Source organism: Corvus moneduloides, chromosome 4 (assembly GCF_009650955.1).
Source record: "Corvus moneduloides isolate bCorMon1 chromosome 4, bCorMon1.pri, whole genome shotgun sequence".
Lineage (NCBI taxonomy): Eukaryota > Metazoa > Chordata > Aves > Passeriformes > Corvidae > Corvus > Corvus moneduloides.
In genome coordinates this window covers 52,132,531-52,153,474 of record NC_045479.1, presented here as the reverse complement: position 1 = coordinate 52,153,474, position 20,944 = coordinate 52,132,531, and the positions used below count along the sequence as shown (strand labels likewise).

The 20,944-nt window shown below is 39.0% G+C and overlaps 1 long non-coding RNA gene across 1 annotated transcript in view; it reads right to left on the bottom strand.

Annotated features, from left to right (window-relative positions):
* Positions 1-15,395: 15,395 nt before the first annotated feature.
* Positions 15,396-20,944, bottom strand: part of LOC116443485 — a 21,619-nt gene continuing 16,070 nt past the window's right edge. The window contains exon 4 of the long non-coding RNA XR_004239927.1: positions 15,396-16,374. This is a non-coding gene — a long non-coding RNA (uncharacterized LOC116443485). The remainder of the gene's footprint in view (positions 16,375-20,944) is intronic.

The following is a 20,944-nucleotide window of genomic DNA, read 5'->3' as shown; positions in this document are numbered from 1 at the left end:
TGGCTACCTGGAATCATTGCTGACTCAAATTTGGTGACAGCAGTTTTATTCTTTAACATAAAGTCTACCTTCTCAGGTGCTTGCCTGAGAAGGAAGAAATCTTGCTCTGACTTCTGAGCTGAAGAGTAGTTTGAACTCATACGTCCAAGAGGAGGCTGAGAATGTGCACCTGGACACCAGTGATCACAGAACCAAGGAAGATGAGGCATGAAGAAATGCAGTTATAACCTAATGCTCGGAGTACTCCTATGGGAGCAGAGCCCTTAGGCACTTGTTCCTCAAGAGCAATCCTTATCCTGAAACCAGATTCTCTTTAGCTCTGTTAGGTGTCTTGGTAGCTGGAGTGGACAGTGTATCTACCTTCCACTCATTCCAAAATTACAGTCTATTTCCGATGGGACCCTTGTTCTGTGCTTATTCCTGATAGACACAGCAGGTTACAAAGTGTTGTTTGTTCTAATTTGGTTTTTTTGCTTATAATGCACCATCACCCAGTGTCACATCTGCCAGACTTCTGTGAAAAAGTCCAGTCTTTGTGTCTGGTTTTTGTTTGGCTGGGGTTTTTTTTTATTTGCCAACATGTGAAGGCTTCTTTGTCTCTACTTGACAAAGCCAAAGCAGGGATGAGTGCAGCAATACAGCTTGAAGTCTAGTTGAATATCTGTGGTGGAGCTTGAAGATAAAGTGAATTTTCAGTTTAGCACCAGCTATGAACTGTACATGACTAAAGAGGAAATAGCAAAGGAAAGGAGCTTCAGTCCCCTCACTTCATCGCATAACTAGCTATTTAACTTCACTGAATCAGAATGCTCCTGGTCTGCCACTGTTCAACTCTGCAAGGGACAACAAATCACAGTGAGCTCATCCAGCTCAAAAATGCCACTTCTGACAAGTGATGTCCTCAGCTAGGCTTACCTCCCCAGGAGGCCAGAAGTTCAGATCTGTTTACACTCTCAGGACATGTTACAAAGCTTCTTACTTTTAACAGTCTTTGGACAGGCACAACAGCAATACATTCATTATTTCAGAGGGCAGTTCCACTCTGTGCTTTTCACCTGTATGGATGAGAAAACACTATTTTGGTTTTCATAATATTTGGCCTTTATATGCATTCTTAAAAGCTGCCTATTTCACTGCCTAAGCATTCTCAGTTCCTTGCAAATGAAAACACTAAATTAAAGCACAAAAAAGCTTTCTCTCTAATAGCTTAATGGAAACCAAAAAGAGTAAGTCAGATGTAACTGTATGAATGGGATCCAGGATTAACTGAGCAGAGGATCAGGGGTGTTGTACTGACTTTATAATGTGAATATTCTCTCAGGTTTCTATCTAAGTATTTATGCAAAGAATTTTGGGCATATATCTCAAAAAAAAAAAGTTTATGTTTTCTACCAAACATAAGCAGTGCAAATGCCAATGTTTGAGTGAATGACATCACATTTCAGCTTGGACTCAATTATAAACTTCAAAGACCCTTCAAAGATCCTGAAATCTGTGTTAAGACAAAACTACTATTTGAAGTCGGTACCTATAGGGAATTGGAGGATATTTATATTCCAAAAACCACACTTAAATTATAAAAGGAATGGCCTATTTTATGCTTGAACACAGCTCATTAGAGAAATCTCTTAATGAATATTTTTCAATCATCTAACAGAGAAAATCAAAGCACACAGGGCATACTATAAGATCTGCATGGATTGCTAAATACTCCAGTGGACATGTACACTGCAAATTATGTGCCATTAATAGTTTTGTGCTCATTCATCAGCATACGATTTAATAATAATTTCTGTAGTGAATATGAAAGAGAAAACACATGAAAGTAATGAGCATCTCTGCTGCTCTAAAACAGCATCTGAGACAGTTACATAATAAATGGTAGTAAGATTTTTACATATACTAATGAATTTTCAACATCAGAATTCCTTAAATAATCTTGTTTGTTTCTCTGATTTATTGAATTTCATTGTATGAAGAAAAATCCAGCATCTCTGAGACAGTTACATAATTAATGGTAGTATGATTTTTACATATACTAATGAATTTTCAACATCAAAATTCCTTAAATAATCTTGTTTGTTTCTTTGATTTATTGAATTTTTTTGTATGAAGAAAACTGTACAGAATTTGACTTCCTATCTTCTCTCATCCTAAAATTTATGTATTTTTTCTTTAATACTCTTTCTTCAAATAAAAAAGGATGAAAGATACTAGTAGTCTCATGGCCCTTTTCTTGGAACTGGGCTCTGTAGTTTTGACAGCTCTCAAGGCAAGGGAAATATAAAACATCTGTAGATGAGTCCCTGAAAAATGAGATATATCTATATAGGGCAGCCCAAGGCATATTAAATGATACTAATTATGCATTTGTTTGAATAATATCTACTTTAGATGTGCTCACTGTGGAGAGGATCCTGAAGGATACCTATGTTAGAGGACACTTATCAAAACATTCTGAAAGCAGAGAAAATAAAGACCAAGGATATTTTGAGAACTTCTTAGAGATTAAGGCTATGTCAGTTTTAGGTTGAATTTCATCTTTCAGAAAAAGCTGAGCTCCTGGAGGTTCCAGCTTAGATACTCTGAGTCACTGAAGAATCTAGGAACTGAGACAGAATTTCTCTTTGCCATAACACCTTGTCATGTGTAGAAAGCTGGCACATCCTCACAGGGACTGAGACATTGGACTTTGTTGTTTCTATTTACTATGATTTCCTATAAATAAAATAAAATTTCATGAGGATAGGGCAAGATATGTATCAGTACATATAAACATACGTGTAGTGTGAACCATTACTGTTGATCCACTTTCCCGTACACAGCTCCTGAAAGACCAGTGGGGTTTTTGAGTTTGATAAACTTCTGTATAAAACACGAGCTAGATAGATGCTGAACAACTCTTTCTGTGCAGTATGCAGCGTGGGATATATAGCTGTATGTGTGGGACTACTTCAATATGACAAAAGTAGGTATCTTCCCATGCTCTCTGTTGCTATAGAGAAGAATCTTCCTGTTTCCCATGCAGTCAATATGCAGCAGTTAAAACACCAGTAACAGGGTAACTTCAAATCTTCCCTTCCAATTGATTAACTGATAGCTTCTCCTTCTTGGCTGGGAGAGGAGACTGATGGCTTGCTCCAGAAAGTTGAGGAGAAGAGGTAGTGAGGACACACGTGCTGCTGCTGCGGTTCCCCGTTATATGGCTGGGAATGTGATCTGTGCCAGCAAGGATGGGACGAGTGTGGAAGAATCCTGTTTTCCCTCTTTAGTCCTCTATTTCTCCAGTAGGAAGAATGGAAAAAAACATGCTAAATATGCAGAACAAGACTATTTTTTTTCTCTCCATGAATTTTTTGTCAAAAAACTATTAAAAATTACTTAACATTCTATCTTTTAGGAAAAGTAATAAACACAAAATTATTTTGGCTTCTTTTCTGCTGTCTACCTTCTTAGCAAACAAATCCAGGAAGTGTGTGACCAAATCATCTCTGGTAGAGTGGACAAGTCATAGCAGCATTCTCATCAGGGGCAGATGTCCTCCCTCCCTCTTTGAAAGATCTAAATTCCTACACTAACTACACATTCAAACCTGTTCTGAGTACTCATCAGATTCCTCATTCTGTGTGCAAATCCTTTATCACTGCCTACTCTTCCACCATTTGATGCCAGTTCTAAGTGACACACGATCTCCCAGTCTGTCTTCCCATATCCTCCGAGGTTACCTATCAGTAGTGACCACCCACATGCATTACATCTTCTCCTTATATTCAGTTTTATAAAGGCCTACCTGGAGTAGCCTGATGCAAGAATTATGCTCACTACACAGTTTTTAATCACAAAATGACATCTAAAGCATTCTGAGTTGAGTACACCATCTGCTTACTCAGTATATTCATTGTCTGGACTGCTCTAGCAAAATTAGGACCTGCCTGGGGTGGGTCATTACTTGAGTACTGAGGCTGTGAGGGCAGGGAGATCACAAAGGATAAATCCACATCAGGCAGTGCAGCATATCCAAACTGTCTGCAAATGAACTGACTCAAAAACTGCCAGGGTTATAGCAGTGTCAGAACGATGCATCATCCCAACTTGCCCCAGTGTAAAACTATTAATTAATGCTTCTGGGAGCCAAGCTAATATCTCTGCAAGACAGTGCACTGTACTATTTAAATATATTTGTTTATCTAGCCCTGGTGAGGAGCTCTCTACACAGCACTGCATAAATTGTACAGATATATAGAGTACTCTCCATTTCTGGGCCATCTTAGGGAAATACAAGTTTTCTTGTTCAGAAGGTGGGTGGCCAGAGACAGGCCAACACTGCTGCTGGAATGAGTGATTTGGAAAAAGTTGTTGCGCTGGAGTTGCTTCACATTGCAGCAACTATTACTTCACCCACCTTGACCCCTTTCTGAGCAATGGTACCAGCAGCACCAAACCTAGACTGCCCTGCACATAGTAGACAAAATCTTGACCATTTTGCAAGACTAGCAATCTGCTGCTCTTGACAACTACCCACAAAACCTGTGCCTCAGGTGGCTTTGCTTCTCACTCAAAGGTTTGCTGGATCCCACATTTTTATAGGATCCCTGGGGATGGTACTGCATCAAAGCAAAGAGCAAAGCTGGCTTAGCATACAGATGTGCAAACTTTATCTTTGCAAGAAGAGTAGGTAGCTGGCGTGCTCCCACACCAGGACATGGTGCAGTTCTTCACTACTCTAGACTCAGGCTAGTCTTAAATTGCACAGCATAACCCACAGGTTGTAGACTCCATAGGAAAGAGGTTTCTGGCTTTTTCTGTTTCGTACAGTGCCAAGAATACCAAAGGCTTCCATAATAAAAATGACAAATGACAATCTCCCAGAGTTTTGCTGTGGCTGCCAGGTTCTGTGCTTAAATGTGATTTTACAGGATAATTAGTTGTGAATGGTCTTATTTTCTTGCAGAATGAAACAGATCTTGCAATAAAATAGAAGATAACATACGCCTAATGCTACTTCCACTCTGTCTACAAGAAGAAACTTGAATTTGCCATTAAAAAATCAGCTTGAAAGGAAATATCAAGATGTGCAAAATTTCAAATAACCATGAGATTGTGTTCACTTTGTTTCCTCTCCTCACAGTATTTACTAGTCCCATTTCTTGTGACACATATGAAAACCAGTTGCAATAGGGTAAACAGAAATAGGGTAAAAAGAAATTTTTCATTCTTTTGCATAATCATCAATATTTTCATCTCAGAAAACTAAAGTCACAGCTTTCAGTCTGGCAGGACCTTGCCACTTGTGCTTTTACCCAGTAATAAAACAGAGCTGAAAAGAGTCTTCCACTTGGTAACCCACAGGCAGACTTAGCAGGAAGAAGGGAAACCTCAGTGCCCTTCCTACCTCTCCTTTGTCTGTTTCTTGTGTGTATGGGAGGGAATTTGAATATCATGGCTCCAAAAGGAGCCAGCAGCTTCTGTTGGTAAGGGAAAAGAAGGGAAAGTCAGATTTCTTGGCCTTTCAATTTGACCCTATATGTAGAAAATGAGAAATAGTTTTGTTTTTAAGTGCTGTGTGGTGGGGTTTTTTTTTGAAATCATGAAAAATATTGGGGAGGTTTATTGGCATTCTCTTCAGACTGGATTGAAAAAAAAAAAATTTAATCCCTGTGCAAATCAGGATTGGCTTTGCATTTTCCTGTTAAATATAACAGACTCTGCAAAGAAGAGATCTTTTACTGTCTATCCTACAGACAATAAATGTACTATATACGTATATTTAACTTCTATATATTACTTCTCTTTATTGTGTTGTTGTTCTTGACTCTCTAAATAAATTGTTTGTTGTGATAGAGATAGACAAGTCTGTCCAGCTTGTAGGGCCTAAAATCAGGTTACCTGAAAATCACATCCTCTTTCCATTTAAAGATATCACATTTCCCATCCCTTTTCTTCTGTGATTTCAAGTGCAGCTGAAACTCCAAAGTTTTGGCTTGTGATGAGCTTTGAAATCTCACTTCATCTCAATTTGGAGTTAAACCAGGCTTTGTTTCTGTATTGGTTAAACAGGTGATCTTCCCCTCACACCTTCTATATTTTGAAAATTTTCTTTTGGGGAAAAAGCCCACGAGAATTCTCTAAGATAAGTTTTAATTTCAGATCATATTGCTTTAAGTTTATGTTTGTGTTATTCCTATATTAATCCACCACACTATCATTCTCCATCAGCAATGAAAAATTGGGTGTAGATGAAATTACGCATCCCACCATATCATGCCATGGTAACATTTTCAGTAATAACATTTCAATATTATTTACTATGAAAGACATTAACAGTAGTTCCTAATTATGGCAGATTAATGACAAAAATTTGCAGTGTCTCCTACTGTTAAAGAATTTAATGGTTTCAACACTTCATTTTGTTTTCTGTTGAATGCATCATTTCATCAGAGCATAAATGGAAAACACTCATGTGGAAAATAATATGATCTCTGATTCACAGTCTCTGATGGATTTAACTACAATGGCAAAAGAGGTTACTGCCTCCAGCTGTCCACCCTTTTCCTGTGGGGAAGATTAACAACCCACTGCAGAGTGGGTACAGCACGCAGCGTGTCTGCTTCTGGCAGAGTTGTACCCACCATCAACTGGAGTTAACCCTCATTTCTGAAGAGGTGTTGAATTTGAGAGTATTGTGAACCACAGCTCTTAGATGGGATTTTCAAATACTACTAACTGACAGCTGCCCTTAATGTTTACTAATATTTTCTGGGCATCAGTACTAAAGGTTGTAGTTCAGCCTCTTCGTACACCTGAGACCATGAGAAGTGGGGCCCATGTGAACTCCATGAGGTTTAACAAGGCCAAGTGCAAGGTCCTGCACCTGGGTTGGGGCAACCCAGGTGATACAGGTGGCAGGGGTGAAAGGGTTGAGAGCAACCCTGCTGAGCAGGATTAGGGGATACTGGTGAATAAAGAGCTGGACATATGACAGCAATGTATACCTGCAGCCTAGGCTGCATCAAAGGCAGCATGACCAGCAGGTTGAGGGAGGTGATTCCGTCCTTCTCCTCTGCTTTTATGAGGCCCCATTTCCAGTATTGCTTTACCGCTGGGGTCTGCAACATAAGAAGGATGTGAGCCTGTTGGAGTGAGTCCAGAGGAGGCCACAAAGGTGATCAGAGGGCTGGAGCGCCTCTCCTATGGAGACAGGGTGAAAGAACTGGGGTTGTTCAGCCTGAAGAAGAGAGGGCTCCAGGAAGACCTTAGCACAGCCTACCAGTACTTAATGGGATCCTATAAAAAAGGTGGGGACACCAGGGTGAATTTTGTGGTTAAGTGGATGGTTCCTAGAGGGTCATTTTATTTTGGACAGTGTTTCCTGTGCTATTGTACTCCTGCCAGCAGTTGGAGAACTGAGAAAGAGGAGTTGTAGTGAAGAATTTCACTGTGTAGCAGACCAAACAAGCTAAAAAATTTGAGGTTTTTTTGTTTGTTTTTCTTTTAAGGAGGGAATAGGCTTCAGAGTAATAATACTGGCCCCAGCACTGGAAAGACTGAGCTTTCTGTGTGTCCAAAAAGCACACATCCAAGGCCACGCAGAGTCTGCTATGGTTTTCCCTTCTGCTCAACAAAAGATCAGGCAGAGTACAGGCTTATTACATAAAATGAGCTGTTGACAAAGACTGTTAAGCCCAAATGTCGACATTAAATGTCTTCACTTGAAGAATGCTTAAATCTGTTAGACAGGGTGCAGTAACATTTGCATGTTGATAGTGATAGCAAATCCTTTCTTCTTTTCAGAGTAAATAGAAGAGGGCTGCCTCTATCTGTCAGAAAGAAACCATCAGGCCGATTTCAAAAGACATACATGTTAGCTCTTGCCCTGAATCTCCCTCAGCACTGTCCATTTTGGTTGCTGGGTTTTGCCAGTACTTAGTGTATGGCAGAACTTCCCAAGGCATCAGCATGTTGGGAGACCTGAAATGCTCACTTGACCTGCCCACTATGGTTTCAAGAGGATTTGTTGGGGCATTTCAGGTATGCAGAAACCACATCAAAAGGAAGGTTGCTGTGCATGGTGAGACATCTCTTAGACCACATGCCAGTTTATACCATAAAAGTTTATACAAAGCTGCAGTCCTATGGCTTGTTTTGACTAAGCCAAGCAAATAGATTTTCTCTCTTCCTTTTTATTCAGCTGGTAGAATGGCACGTATAATCACTCCCTGACCCAGTTCAGTCAAAATGATCCAGGTTAGCTCATACACTTTAAATAGTAGGGTTTTTTTCCTAACCTGTTTCATTTTGATTGAATAGGGTTAGAGAACAATTATGTACACTTATCAGAGGGGGAGCTTGGGAAACAGGGGAGTTAACCTGCAGAGAATACAGTGAGAAGCACATGGGACTAGGAACCTTTTTGATCCAGATCAACCGAACCCAGACATGCAACAGCAACCAAACTCTGGCACAACAGGAAATTCCGATGGGATTGGGTTTTCATCTGGTGTGAAACATCTTAGTTCCTTTGAAGTTGAGAGTGATACATTCATTTACAATACTAGAGATACTGTCTCCTGTATGTTTCTGAAGGGTTGCAAAGAGTTTTTCAGCCATTCAGACTGGCTCTCAGTACTGAATTCTTTTAACTGTTGCAAATATCTGCAAACAGAAAAGATTCATCTCAGAAAATAATCCCACCAGTTGGTCTCTGTGGGCTCACTTTTTTCGATCATCAAGAAATTCTACTGACAAGGTTTCCTCATTGAAAGCAAAGATAAGCTCAGCTTTCCAGTCTGCACTATTCCTCATTAACTAAAAAAGGAGAAGCTATACAATAAAGGAAGAGCAAACAAAACCAGAGTGCTTCTGAAGACTAGAGAATTCAACCATTTAAGCTTACTTTGTAATTTTTTCCATAAACTCCCCAGTATAAATTAATTAAAATGTGCTTGCTAATGGTTAAAGAGGATGACTGTAAATTTGTGCACTGTTGTACATGTACTGACTACAAGTACAGAAAAAACAGAAGAAATAGAATCTGAAATCTTATGTTTTTATGTGAATAAGTAACCTGGCACAGTTTAGTAATCCTTGTGTTTCTTGCCTGTAGAAAAGAGATTCCTAAGCTCCGTATATTTGTCCACAAGGTAAGGAGATCCTTCCTTCACTTAGTTCACTGGATGCTCTGGACTCTACCACCTTTGGATGGTAAATTAAAAGGAACAGAATTATAAAGGATGGTGCACCTCTTATTTGTGTAGTCAATGACTGTGCTAAAAAAATAAGTAAGGCAAGCACTCTGCTCTATAGCATCAGCAGTCCAGCTTATGTTGTTTGATATATGTAAAAACCAAGGATCTAAATCATTGAGGAGTTGTTCATATGTGGGTGGAGGACGATGGGCTGAGGTTCGGAGAAAACAGAATAGGGTCAGTTTTTTTCAAAACCTCAAATCTTCAGCTGGTTTCAGTCATCTGAGTTGCTCAATTATGCTAATATCCTTGGTGCGGATTTAGCTTTTGGTGAGCAGGGAAATAGTACTGAGATGGAAGTTCTTTTGGAATGTAGAGGGTTTGCGCGTAACGAATGAGGCTGAAAGGAGAAACTAAGACTTTTTTTAGCTGTTCTGTAGAAAAGTGTGTGTAAAAAGAAGAGAGAGGCAATGTAAGTGGACAGGTGTGATTGGAGCTAGAAGGCATAGAAAAAGTTAAAAAAATTGGCTAGTGAAGTTTGAGAGACATGAGGTAGAACTGTGTTGCTATACAGAAGGGCTGTGAAAAATGTACAATGCCTACAAAAATTTTGTGTGATGAAGTGAATGGGGACTAGAGATAAGAGATGAGAATAGTGTTAAGAGAATAAGATGAATCCCCCTCATCATGAGGAACAGTCAAAACCACACTTCATAAGGTCATGAGCAAAAGGGGTTTTTTTTCTGTGGGGTGGGCAGGGAAGAGTGAGCTTCAAAGAAAGACTGCACTTTTGAGAGAGATTCCAAATGATGAAAGTGACAGGATAAAAGGGGCAGGGATGGGAAAATGGAGTCTTATAGTTGAATTATGAGCACTAGAGGTGGCATCCACACCCACGTTATGCTTTCAGGATAGGAAATTACCAAGTTCAGCCCAGCATGCTCTGCATTATTAACTGATCTGATCAAGCCATACTGCTGACAGCAGAAGTTTTTATTTTGTCAACAAATTCCACTCACTGATAGGGCAGAGTTGGTGAGATATCTCAGAATAATTCTATGCATGTTCTTTATACTGCAAGAAGTGGTGGAAACATTTCTGAAATTATTTATAGAGGTGTTTGGATCAGGCATGCTGCACTAAGGGATAATATTATCTAGAAGTTCTTACTCTGGCTTTTTCCAAAGGTCACCACAACCTCATGTTTGAAATGCTGACAAAAGCATGTTGACTTGCATGGCCTCCGGCTCCTCCTCTAAATGTATTCTAGATATAATTAGGTGTGCTTGGCTTATAATTATGTCTCTGATAATGACTGACTTTCTGTTATTGATTGCCTTTGGGTGAGTCACTTAGCTTCCTTACCCTTTCTGTCTTTTGGTCTTTCATGTTTAGAAATAGATATGGTATATTTACCTCCTTTGCTTGAGGCATCTTTAGGAGATGAATGTGTGGCTGCTCATGAAACTCTTTCAGGATGAAAATATTATGTACATACTAAATTATAATTCTCTGGGTGTGATGTAACAGCCCAGTCTCTCTGCTGACTATTCATATTCATTTGCAAAGCATTACAATTTTGTCCACTCACACACTATAGAAAAGGTTGTATACAAAATGAATGTAGTAGTTTTAGTTGTTAATGCTCGTATAACTGTATGTATAACTGCTTAATTGTTTCACGCGGTAAGTACATAACTGAGCTTCTGAAATCTCTGAAGTGAAAACAAAAGGAATACATGAAACTTTCTAGGGGAAAATGTTTTAGGAGGGATCTGACTTTCAGATATGTAGGCACATATTGCAATGTTAAAGTCAGAGATGAGGAAGACTTCCTTAATAAGTTTTTTAGAGTTAAAATTTGTTTAACTGACATTTTTTTGTAAATGAATTTCGAGTATTTGTTAGAGATACCCACATTTTTTCTGATCTTCTGCCTAATTATAAGGCAGAACTATACTCTTCTCCTGGCATCCTTGGCCTCTGACCATCTTTAGTCCAGGAGGCTCCCTGAGTAGATTTTTGTAGTCTGTAACAGACCTCTCTTCAAGTGCTTGTCTCTCCCCTAGAGGCCAAGTGAACTTTTTGCATCTGCAAAGAACAGGTTTCCTTTTCACTGAATTAACATTGTCCCAGCAACAGTCCAGCCACAGCTGTACCAATTTTCCCCATTATCTTTGCATGAGCAAAGAGCATTAAGAAGAGTAAAAAGAAACAAAAAAAACAAGAAAACCCAAAACACGAGAAGGATCCACCAGTGAGTAAACTTCTCTTGCATTTTTCCATAATCTTTCTATTAAGGTAAAGGGGCCACTCAGAGTGAGAGCATGCAACAGTAAGCCCTGTGGCTGTTTGAAAAATCCTTCTTGTAAAATAATTTCTTTCCTTCTTTCTTTCCTGTTACCTACCTTTTAAGAGAAAAGGAAATTATTTTGTCATGACAATCGTGACTAGTCCTGCATTTCATGGCATTCTAGCTTCAACGTAAAAATGTAATTTTGCAAATAACATGAATCAGGTTCCATTTTGTTCACTTATCTACACTGAGTGAGTGGACAACGCATAGCTTTGCAGAATTCAAAAACGGATTAATATACTTTCATCATGAATCAGGAAAAAAGAAAGGTTTGAATTTATTTGCTGTTTTACTCTTGCACATCAGCTTCACTAACTGAGACATCAACTCTTGTGCTCTGTTGCACCAGAGTGGAAACATACAGGTACCCTGATAACAGCTTCTATCCCGTTTCCTATATGATTTTCTTTTTGCTAATGCACTGAGTTATTAGTGCAGCACTAATGAAATCCAGTTACAGGCTGTGTTGTCCAAATAGATGCCTGAGCTTCTCACAATCTATTCAGCTCCATTTCTACGAGATTAGTAGCACCGTAATCAGAGTGATACCCACCATTTGCAGGTCAAACATCAGAGAACTTCTAGATTACAACTATGTTGTTGTAATCATGTTAGCCATGGAGTTAAGCCAAGCCACAACAGTTGTGATGCTTTCTTCTTCTCTGTCTTAATTGAAAGGAAGGCAAGAAGATGTAGAAAATCAAGATAAAATGATGCCCGAATGACACTGAACCATGCCATAAATCAAATCCCTCCTGATGGGAGAGAATTTTCTGAAAGTCTTTGCAAGGAGTTTCAAAGATAAACCGAGACCTTTCCTGGAGTTTCAATGCTGCCGGATAGTTGTTTATTGAGTCTTATTAGAGGAACAGAGCCACTAGCGTGACCCAGACACAGCACAGAGCACAGAAAGCAGGACAGAAGTCTCTAATTATCAAGATTTACATGGCCTTTTAAAGTTAATTTAACCAATAGTTACTAAAAACATATATTATTTTCACTTTCCTACCAATTATACAGTAACATGGCCAGGAACTGCGGAATTCTCTATCCAGTCATTCCAAGCTACTTTTACTGCAGAACATGGAGTAGTAGAAGAAGGAGAAGAAGGTTTAGAGAACAACAACAATCCTCCATTTTGATATTTTTTACTCTTATCTATTTACTACAAAGAGAAGCCCAAAATCTCTAAATTTTCACCCTGTGACAATCTTACACAGTAGTCTATCACCTAATTCACGCCACTGTATTTTCTAGTTCCTGTCTGATCGTTGGTAATTTTTTCCAAGGTTGGAGGCTAAAACAGTGTTGTTCAGGGGGGTAAGAACCCTTAAAAACAGGCAGAGAAATATTCTTGGCACTCTGGGTTCCTACACCCAAAGAACAACAGGTATCCAAAAAGTATCTTTTCATTGGGATAAGTTACCTCATTTCTCACTATCACAAGAATAGTTTTATCATGATGTGTATTGCAACATAGGCATTTCAGTTCTTTCTTAGTAAATTCTGTTATTCCATGGCCAAATGGGAACTTGCTTCCTCCAGGTTCAGAATCTATGCCATTAAAAAAGTTACATGAATTCCATGCTGGTTGAATGCTGTATGCTTAATTAAAGTAATTCTCTCTGAATCTGTAGGCAAGTTTAAGGGACGATTCAGATCGCTGATATTTTCTGTCACTCATGTTGCAGTCTACCCCTGCTCTTTTGAGGCTGGTAACTTTAACAGAGCTTTGTGGTAGCACTGATTGTTATCTTCAGTGTAATAGCCTTGTTATTAACAAAACTGCTCAGAAGACAGGGTGAGTTAGGTGATGGGTCTGTGCTCGCCCAGTCTAAAAAGTATGGATCCTCTAAGAATGCCTGGGTTCATGGCATTCCATGGTCTAAAAATTAGGGCATCCTACATCCCTTGGTCAAAGCTGAGGACTAAGCTTCTGGGAGCAAAAGAAAAGGAAAGACTGGATGATGCTTCAGGAACATGCCTAACCTTATCTTCCGCCTTGGTTTTGTATTCACCCATCAGCAGTCCTCTTTAAAGTTGAGACAAATAGCCTTAAATTGCACCAAGGAAAATTCAGATTAGATATTAGAAAATAACTTTTCACTGAAAGAGTGGTTAGGCATTGGAATAAATTGCCCAGAGAGGTGGTGGAATCACCATCTCTGTTAATGTTCAAGAGATGTCTGGATATGGCATTTGGGAATATGGTTTAGGGGTAATTATGGTGGTGCCAGGTTGATGGTTGGACTATATGATCTTGAAGGTCTCTTGCAGCCTTGATGATTCTGTGATCTTGATAAAGATAGGTGGTGAAAAGGAAAAGAGCAGCAGCAGGTCAGGAGAAGACAGCTCATAGCTTTGAGCACAACTAACTTTCCAGGCTGCTGTCAGGACTTAAATGCTGCCCATCTGAATGAACAAACTAGCAGGCGGTAGAGCTTCAGGTGTAAAATAAGCATTCCCCCTCCAGGAGCAGGTATTAGAGCGTCTAAGAGATTTTGTGCTAAATAATGAGGTATACAATGAAGTTAAGCTCCTCCAAATGTAGAAAAGTGATGGTGTAAAGTAGCTGGATATTGTCAGGCTGAAACCTTTCTCTCAGGAATTTTGTTAGATTCCCGAACACATATTGCTTTGATTTCCATCTGGAAATAGAACCAGTTTATTACAGAGCCTTTGTAAACTACTGAAATTTTAATAGTTAGAAATCTAGAATATTGTGATGCATTTTCCTCTTTGTGATACTTCAATGTATTGTTTTTCAAAAATATTTCTAGGGGAAGACATGTAACTGCTGCAGGTATAAGTTGTCCATGAAAGATAGAGCTAAAATAATATAATAAAGAAGTAATATAGAATTGATTATGGTCAGATACATTTTCTTGAAAAAATCTATAGCCTTACTATCAAATCAGATATTCATGGAGATTCATCAAAAATATTTTAATGGATTGCTATTGCAGATCACTCTAAAGAAGCTAGAAATCCATTGCAAATTACAAAGCAGATACTGCAGGAAGGAATACCGTACATCAGATAATAATGGAAAATACATTTTAAAAGCTGCAAATTAAGGAAAATTGCTGTTTTCCATTTGGCAGAGACAACCAACCAAAACAACTGAATTAGCAGAGAACTGAGCTACCTGTAAAGAGGAAAAAAAAAATTTAAACCGTCAAGGATTCAAAGTAGAATTGGAGTTTTTCAGCCTATTTAACTAAGAACAGATATATGGTAGCTCCTGCCAATTTTGTAGCATGTCTTTCAGACACCGATGCACACAAAAGGTCCTGTTACTTTCAACATGACTAATCAAACTAAGCAAAGGAAATATCTGAAGAATAAGGGCCTTTTAAGAGTTTTCTGACTGATTGGCAGCATTCAAGTGTTCATTCTTGATTTCCTTAAATCCTATTCTGTCTTCACATATGCACTAAGTATTTGATTTATTTTAAAAGTGGTCCTTTTAATGCCAAGTTTAACATAATCACTGGGTGCTGTCGAACTAACATTAGAAATCATGAGCTAAGTCCACTTCTAGACATGAACATAAAGGGCTCCAAGGAAATAAATTGAGCATTGACTTAGAAACATGTTTTAATGCTGTAATCTCTTGTCAGAGTATTAATGCTTAGGCTTGCAAGCTCTTCCATAGCATTAAGGTTCATCCTTTCAAGTTTTCTTTTCCTACTTTAAAATAAACCTAGAGCTTTTCCTCATAGTAAGAATTTTCAGGTTCAGCAAATTTCTGTAGCTACAGCAAAATATGGGTGGAAACTTGACTTGAACTTTCCCAAAGAAGACCAAAGGGACTTTCAAATATAAAAGGCAGTATTTATTACACAAGTAAATCTAATTTTCTACACAGAGAAAATACAAAATGAATGGGTCAAGAAGAATAGAATAAAAAAAAGGGAGTTACATCCAATTTTTGTTCTACCCTAGAGGTCTCCCTGCAGGCACGTCCTTGCTTCCAGGTTTAGTTTTAGCCGAGTCGTAGACTTTCTGAGCTGGAACAACTTTTCCCAGGAAGTTCTTCCCATGCCAGCTGAGATGGGCTGGCTGTTCCCAACTCCTGAATCCATCTCTCTAAGTAATGATGATCTCTCTTTATGATGTTTCTCTTCTGTCACATGCTGCTCTATGTATGTATTCATATATGTAAAAATTAAGCAATGAGATTTACTGGTAAATTTAATATTGAAGGAGGGTTTTGTGTTCCCTAAATGTTCTTTGGTTCTTTTTTTTTTTCAGTTTGCCTCCTTTTTTAATGTCTATTCAGGGGAATGATAAGAGGGAAAGGCAGTAACCTCTGAAAAAGAAAGGTCCAAATGGCAATAGAGAATGAACGGTTTTTTCCCCTTTCTCCATGGTAGGGAGGTGCTCACAGAAATCCCACCTAAGCAGGAAGATGTATGAAAACTAGTTTTCATTAGAAGTGAAATATTCATATCAAAGGTATTGCCCACATATATTACAGAAGAGTAGGTGAGGAAATCAGATCAAATCAGCAGAAAAATGCATTGAGGTTAAACTCATGAATTTCAGGGGAATTAGACTTCTCATTCTTGCTCAGCTCATGTTATCCACTTACTTGGTTGCAGCAACTGTTTTTATTCTTGAAATACAGTGTTCTTCCTTGATCACACATATTTAAACTTCTGCTATTTTAGAACTTTAAATTGGAGGGGACTTCACCTCAACTTTCTTCCTGTCTGGTTCATCAGAGTTCACTCCACCACCAGACAGAATGGCCCCAGTGGATCCTAAGCCTTCAGGGCTGTGCTCACCCCAGGCTGAGTCCAGAAGCACTTTGAGCTGATCTCTAACCTGTGGACAAAGGAATACAAATTAATTACAGAAAATACTCCAGGATAAGTTAATATGCTTTCAGATAGAGATTACAGGTCAAGAGAAGATGCATCTTGAGCTGGACCTCTTTCCTGAGAGGTCTTTGTAGGGGTAAAGGGGAATTAATGGCCTCTTCTATTGCAAAAGTAAAAGATTATTGCTGTTGCTTTTACTAATAACATGGTAATTATAAAAACTGTGTTCTAGTACACAAGATATTTCCATTCAAAAGAAAGTATTTTTGCTGTAAGAAAGGTTTTCACTTCTGCTGCATTTGAGCAATACCTACATCCTGCACTGCCTTTCTCCTTGGTTGGCATGTTTGTGAGTGTGCTTTAGGTTAAGTGAGTTTAGGGTTGGGATTCAGCTTGAGAGTAACTCAGGTGGATTTTTTAAATGTCTACATTCATATTCAATTGGCTAATCATAAATTAGTATCTAATGCTGTGCATGTCCCTACACGAACTAACCTGCTGTCCAGCTACCCACCTGGAAGGGCATAGGTGTCCCTTAGATCTTCCAAGAGACAGGCCAGCTCTGTGGAAGTACCTTAGATAACCTAGGGCATCTGGGATATTAGCTGATACCCCCTGAATTCTTGCCTACATCTCTCTTGGTTGTAGTGGAGGGTCAGACACCCTGTGAGGGGTTCACCTTTAAATTTTAACACTGGAGACAAGTGCATTTAGGAGCCTAAATTGAAACCTCTCCTATGTTGCTATGTGATGGCTGAACTGGATTAAAACTAACTAGGATTTTGTACACACTGTTTGCTTGGGGAGGGGGGGAATTATGCGGTAGGGTTGTGGTGGCGTGTGTGTCAGGGGGGATGAGTGGGACACACAACATAGAAAGATGGGGTTTTGTTTGATTATTTGGATTGTTTGTTTCTACTTTGGTTCTAATCAGCTGGATTCCCCGACCCTGTGTATTCACTCCACAGTAACACAGTGAGAGAGGTGCTGTAGTACAGATATTTGGTATCATGGCTAACCTGTCCTGTCCTGAAGCACTCTTGGAGCATCAACCTAATTGAAAAGTTTCATGACCCAATTTTAGATCCAAAGCCCTCATATCTGAGGAGGAGATGGTTCTTTTTCCTAGATTTGCTCTGTTGTCTAGCATCAGAAAAAAATGACAGAGCTGTAAGTTCATTTACATGTTTCAATTATATTGAAAAAATAGTAAAAGGGAGTTTAACCACATTCCCTTCAGTGCTTGCTAAAACTTGATCCTGTCTGCAATATGAAATGTAAGACCAGAGTGAAGAAAATGATAACCTGAAGGTCTATGCTCATCACAACAGATGAATAAAATACTAAAACATTGCCAGGAGCAAGAGTGCAATACTGGGGTTTTTTTCAGACTTATTCACTTTTAATAAGGTAGCATTATTCATAATGCTGCAAAGGTTATGCATTAAAGCTAATTTTGCACTGAACATTCTTAAAACATACACGTTAAAAGTATGAAACAAAATTAAAAGATCAGGTTTGTTTATTCTAGCACCTTAATATTTTTAATTAAAAAATAATTGAAATAAGCCATTATTAGCTGACAACTAATCAAAGAAATCGTTCTGAATTTTCTAATGCACTGCCTAATTGTTCCAGTTACAAAGTTATAGGTCTGCTTCAAGGATTCTGATTTTGCCATGCTAACACTTAGGTATCTAGTTCTTTTGGCAGTGTTTAGTCCTGTCTGAATTTTATGCGCAATGAAAGGAGAGCTAGTGGTAGAGAAATCAAGATTTAGCTGCTGTAAGGTAGGTGGATAGCATATGAAAAGACAGAGGGAAACTTATGATTTAAGTTCTGCCTCTCTTTTGTATGCACTAGAAACTGCAGTTGTATGGGCTCTGATTTTCCTCTCAGCACAATTCAGTGCCTCATTCCTGTCTCTGTAACACCGTTCATGCCTTGCAAATACTTGAGTGGTCACAGCACCCTGGCAAGCATGGCAAAAAACTTGTCTTTCAGGCCTGCCACAGGCTCAGACCCGCATAACAAACATCCTGGACAATTTGGCTAACCACTGAGTTGTGGACAGAGCTGGTGTCTCCCGTGCTGAGCAGGTGAAATGCTGAAATGGAGCACAAGCCCTGTGAATGTAACGGGATTGTCTGGGAAGCAATCTGGTGACTGGGACACTCCTGTAACTTATCACTCGGTGTGCATAGCAGTAAAATCTTATCTTAAAACAGGACAATTCAAAGCACTGAACCATGTTATAGAATGCAATTTGAGCAATATTTGCACCTTAAAATCCTTTGTTCATCTTCCTCTCTAAATTAAGTATTACCTTGAGTGTAGGAGTATTCTTTTCTCAGACAGAAGTTATAGATGCAGTAAAGGTACCTTGTTTTTTTTTTCCATGCAAACATGATATAAATGGACCAAGTGCAGTCCCTTGACTGATACAAGCTGACTAATTCCTTATGTTGCTATTGCTCTTCTTATTTCAGAGCCAGTTGCCTAACAAAAGGAAGATAATCTAGTCTGAATGTTAAGTACCTGTATCACTGAGTTCTTAAGGCAAGTATTTTTAACCACAGATTGTAGTTTTTACATATCATCCAGAAGTGTGTTAGGTACCGATAAAAGATACAGTTCCTACTGCAAAGTATTTATGTAGCCTGATTATTCACAAGAGATCAAGCCAAATATCAAAAAAATGGGAAGAACAAAGGGAAGCAAGACCAAAACATAATGTGCCAATGTGTTTCTTTTTCTTTTGCTTCAGGAGTCTTACTAGTTTGAGCATCGTACATGCCTCTGTGTGTGTTTTGTTAAAAAGAAAAAAAAAATTGAGATAAAAATAGAACAAAACCCAGTGTAGGGTGGGAGGGCATGTGTCTGTACAGAGTACATACAGTAGGGAAAAGGGATGGCAAAGAAAAATGAAAATAAAGTGAGAGCAATGAAGAAAACAAGGAAAGGTGAAGGAACTGGTGCCAGGATGTAAGTCAGACTGTAAAAAAGATGAGGCCATAAGAGGGATGATGGGGAAAGGTCAGTTACAAGACAGTCTCTTATGCAAGTACTTCCAATACCAGAGCCCAGAGAGACTCCAAAGGTGATTGGTAGTTGCTTAGCTCCAAACAATCTGTACTTTAATGACGTGACCCAAATAACAGACATGGAAGGTCAAAGTTATACCAGAGAAGATGATGTACAGTTACAGCCTGGAAGGGACCAACTTACTGAGTGACAGAATCAATTAGGTTGGAAAAGACTTCTGAGGTCGTAAAGTCCAACCTATGACTGAACACCACCATGTCAACTAGACCATGGCACAAAGTGCCACATTCAGTCTTTACTTAAACACCTCCAGGGACAGTGACTCCACCACCTCCCTGGGCAGACCATTCCAGTGTTCAATCATTCTTTCTGTAAAGAAATTCCTCCAAAATCTCCCCTGGTGCTGCTTGAGACTATGTCCTGTCATCCTGATTGGTTGCCTGAGAGAAGAGGCCAATGTCTACCTGGCTACAACCTCCTTTCAGGGAGTTGTAGAGATAGGTCACCCCTGAGCCTCCTCTTCTCCAGGCTGAACACCCTGAACTCCCTTAGCCAAAGTTGTGAAATCCCTTCTCTTGCTGAAGGTGTTTTGCTCCCAAATTAGTAAATTAAACAGAAGTTGAGGGTTTGCATTGTTAGACTGATTGGAACCTGTAGGGTATGAAGTTTCTTTTCAACACCAGCTAATAGGGTCAGACTGAAATTTTAGAAGGTTATCCTAACCCTGTCATTCCCAAGAAGAATTGGAGGCAACAGGTACCAGTGCTAGGGCATGGATTCTCAATTATGAATCTTTCATTTGTTCCCAGCCATTGCCGTGCTGGCTTGGTGCATGTTACCTAAGACTACACAATAATACAGAAGAATTTACATTTTCCAAGAGTTGCTTCTAAATTACTGATGTCCGTTTATTTCAGCTAAATATTTATTACTTGTCATACCATTACTAACATCACCCCTTTTGGAGGAGTTATTCAGCATATCCTAGATCTTAGAAATAGGCTCTTGGCCTCTCCACACTAATTACTACATATTCACAGCTTCCATATAGTTATTTTGATGATACAGTCCCCATGTGCACATTAAATGATTATTTCTTCGATGTTGCACTTTTCTTACACAAATAGCTTTTGCAATTGAGTCAGGCAGCATAAAAATACCTGTCCTGTCAGAACAGTTCATCCCAAGAAGTTCAAATAACCAATTAATCACTGCATTTGCTTCAAACTCCCCTTAGAGGCTTGCATTGACTGAGCCAATTGCCCTTTAAGAGTTTTTCTTTATCCCCAGGCACTTACAACTTCATTTGATCTGAATCTAATTAGGTGCAGAAGAATATGAAAAGCATGTCATTAAGACAATGGAACACAATCCTCAACACTGAATTTTATAGCAACACCCATAGCAGAATTATCCTAGGAATTTCAGAGAGCAGGCAACTCCCCACATGATAGTATTTTCAAAACAAAGGACACTGCTCTAGTGAATCTGGTTGTAGAAAGCTGTTTCGAATTTGAAATATTGAAAAA